This window comes from Podarcis muralis, chromosome 13 (assembly GCF_964188315.1).
Source record: "Podarcis muralis chromosome 13, rPodMur119.hap1.1, whole genome shotgun sequence".
Lineage (NCBI taxonomy): Eukaryota > Metazoa > Chordata > Lepidosauria > Squamata > Lacertidae > Podarcis > Podarcis muralis.
In genome coordinates, this window is record NC_135667.1 from 51,605,004 (window position 1) to 51,608,793 (window position 3,790).

The following is a 3,790-nucleotide window of genomic DNA, read 5'->3' on the forward strand; positions in this document are numbered from 1 at the left end:
ATTATGTATGGAGTGTGTTCAGCTATAAAACCACCACCGCAGCAACCTTTGTCGATGCTTAGGGCAAATGTCTGAGAGGGCAAGTGGCATCAGATACTTCCTGTGAAGCCTGACATGCATTTTATAAACCCGTCAGTTTTTATAAAAACCAGATATACCACCATACAATTTTGTTAGTAATGTGTAATATCATTTTGCTTGTTTGATTTTAGCTCTGGGTACATACATATCACAGGTGCCTCATTTCAATCTCTTTTAGAAATACAAGTTTTATATACTAAGGCTAAGGAAAAGAAAAGAAAAATCCCAAAGTCAAAAAAAAGAAAAAGAAAAAAGCTTTGACCTGTTGAGATGGTGCCAAGTGATTTTACCAGCACACAGTAACTTACCCCGTATCTAATCAATTCTTCAACATGACATTTCTCTGGTTTTGTGTTTGTGTTTTAGATTTATATCCACATGAATACACAAGACTTGCCACCAAGTGCAACTTAAAATGAAATTTCTAAGGATGGTTATGACATTTTTCTCATCTAATTTTCTCATTACATTTTGAGATTCTGAATGACCCAGTCTTGTTTTGGGAATAGAAGGAAGCCACTGGCAATTTCCCACTTTTAATTTCCAATTTCTAATTGTTCATGCCACTGAGCATGCACTTTGCCATAGTGTTCAGTTTGTATTGCATTTTCTAACAGGTTACCAATATAAAATAGCACATATGCTTGTTGATGAAATCGAAGAGAGAGAAAAGGAATTTTGATGTGATTAGGCAATGACTGTCAGTATTAATTTTTGTGCTGTGATTCAGTGATTTCACTCATAAAGATTCCCTTTTCAGCTGATTTAAACAATGAACACATGCACGGGAGCACATTGGTTGTGCTAAGGAAATGAAAATTACACATGCCAATTTTGAATTTTTTTTTTTAATTCTCCAAATTAAATTGGAGTGCAGGTGGGCTAGAACAAGAGGAAGAGACAAATCACAGAGCAGTATTAAATTGGGATTGAGAAAATCTCCTCATTCTTAGAAATTTAGAGGTGCAGACTCCAAAGTCAGAGAAATTGTGGCTGGCCGGCTACTTGTAGAACCCTAGCAAAGATCCCCCTGATACTAAACCAGCCTGCAATACTGGATCAAAATATGGATTATAGCTAGATTGGCTGCTTTTCATGTGGGATGTGGGTAACTTGTAACCTTATGGAAATTCCTGTTTCCTGTACTTCCCTCACATACTGTTACTCTGTGTACTGTGCAAAAATGAAAACTTGGCAAAACACATTTCTCTCCTTAACAACATACTTAGTAGCTATGTTAAGTTTTAGAGAACTGCAGGAAGCCAGGAGTGCCTGCTGTGTCGTACAGCCTTGAATTGCTCCACCATCAAAATGTAGGAGAAAGAACAATATTTTATATCCTATGGAATGCACTACTGAGAATATCAAACACTCACTAAATGACAACAGTTTGCTCACAGCCAAAATGTGCAAATAATGAAATTTAAGTGGGGCAGTATCAAAGAAGAAGCAATAATTGAGTTATAGCTCATTGCCACCAACGGATATAAAAACAACAGTTTGCTAAGTGGATTTTAGTAGCACTGGGCACAAGATGGAAAGGTGAGCAGAAGGCTGGACACACTTCATCAATGAAACCCTTGAGTCTCCATGAATTAGGTTAAGTGATCGCATGATTCCCGGAGGGCAGGGCTACATGCCTGGTCCTGATGGAAGTACACGGTGCTATAGATGATCACTGTCCACATGTCAGTTTCTCTGCCACAGATGAGAGACTATCACATGTATGTCTGCAGAGTGGGTCATCAGTGTGTCCTGTTGCCAAGTGCAATACAAGAGCACAGCACTGCTCCCCAGTAATCATGTGATGAGCCTTTCAAGTGAGTATTGCACAAAGGAGCCTTAGACTTGCCACATTCTGCCATTTTGTCAAGAAAAATATGGAATCCAACACACAGTCCCTACAGTCTTACAATTGGCAATGTGTGCTGAGTATTAGTCTCTTTACTATTCAGTTGGTTGGTTTTTGTGTTTCTACTTTCTCCGTGGGAAAACTCACAATTACTCCTACACTTAATGCTAAATGGCTTCAACGTAGGCATGGGAGCACACTTTTTAAACAACAGTGATTTCATCTAGACGTTTTTCAGGGACTGATTATACAACCCAGTCAGATGGGTGGAGTACAAATAATAAAATTATTGATTCAGGTAGGTAGCCATCTTGGTCTGATGCAATCAAAATAAATAATTATTTTTTTTTAAAAAAATGTCCAGTAGCAGCTTAGAGACCAACTAAGTTTGTTCTGCGTATAAGCTAAAATTATTGCTATTGTTAAGTTGGGACCAATTTGAAAACTGTGGGGTGGGGGGAGGTTATTCTTCCTCCTCCATTTCCCTCCTTGGTTACCCACCTCAGTCTGTCCCCAATACCTTCTCCATTCCCTGCCTCCATTTGCATGTTCAGACCCAGAAACCTCCCCCCTAAATAAATTTAGACAAGACTCAAATTTTGCTTTTGGTTTTTGGCAAAATTTAGGCCACAACTTTATTGATTACAGAAAGTGAATGGTTGCATAGGCTCTGGTTCTGTTAGCTCCCTGTCATGCAGGTAGCGCTGACCCAGGGTTCCATCATAGGTCAGCCAAGGGTGAATACCTGGATAAGCAGAAAGCTGGGCACGGGCTAACTCCGCCACCCAAATGCCCCCCTGGACTCAGGCATGGGCACAACCCCCTCTCAGGGGTTGACCACACCATCGTGTCCCTGGATTCCTTTAACGGAATACCCTTCACATAGGGATGGTGAGAGAATTCTCCCATCCCTATCACCTGAACCAGAGCCTATCCGCAACCTTACAAGTTGTGACAATTTGCTACGCTGCAGGTGAAACCCAAATGGCACCAGCCAATCAGCCAAGTGGGGAAAATTCCTACCGTGCCCCTGTCCCAATGACAGATGACACACGACAGCATAGCAAGGTCAAGTGCAAAGCCCTAAAAGTAGGGAGAGGTGGGCAGGTGTTCTGATGCACTCACCAAAAGAGGAAGCTCTGGGTCACATGCATGGGCATAAATAGATCCCTCGAACCATTTAGACTGCAACCCCATTGGCCAGATTGCACCCAGCTTCGAGGGACCTACCAATTGGGTGTTGTGGCTGACCAATCGTACCCACCCACAACATAGGGTGTCAGTTTCCAGGTCTCACAGCAATACGTGCCCTCTTTAAGGGAGGACCCGATTTCTCCTCAGGGATGTGGCTAAATGCATCCTAAGTAACCACAGCATATGGGAAGGCGAGCTTTCAGCTGTTCCTCCCAACCAAAGTCTCAGCTAGTTGCTATTACCCTGGAAGGAATGCTTCCATTAGTGCTACTGGGCACTTTACGTCTGGGTCCAATAGCTGCCTTTGGGGGGTGGTCATCAGGACAATGATGGGGGAGGAACAGGCTAAACGTCCCTTCCCCATGTACTGTGACAAAAGTAGCACCCAACTATTTTTTTAAGGAAACAACAACAGAAAATGTGATCATCCCTCATTCTATCTTCCAGTTTTCCCTCTACCTGTCTTCCCTCCCACTCTCCCTTTTCCGGTCTCCTCCATTCCCACCTCCCTCCTTCTCATTATCCCTCTTTCCCACCTCCATGAACCTTTTAGACACCCTCCACTTCATATTTCTCTCTCCTCCATGTATTCCTAAACCCACAGGCAGTGTGTTTCTTCTTGTTTTGGTTTCTGGCAGAAAGAATGAAGAAGTTTAATTTTCC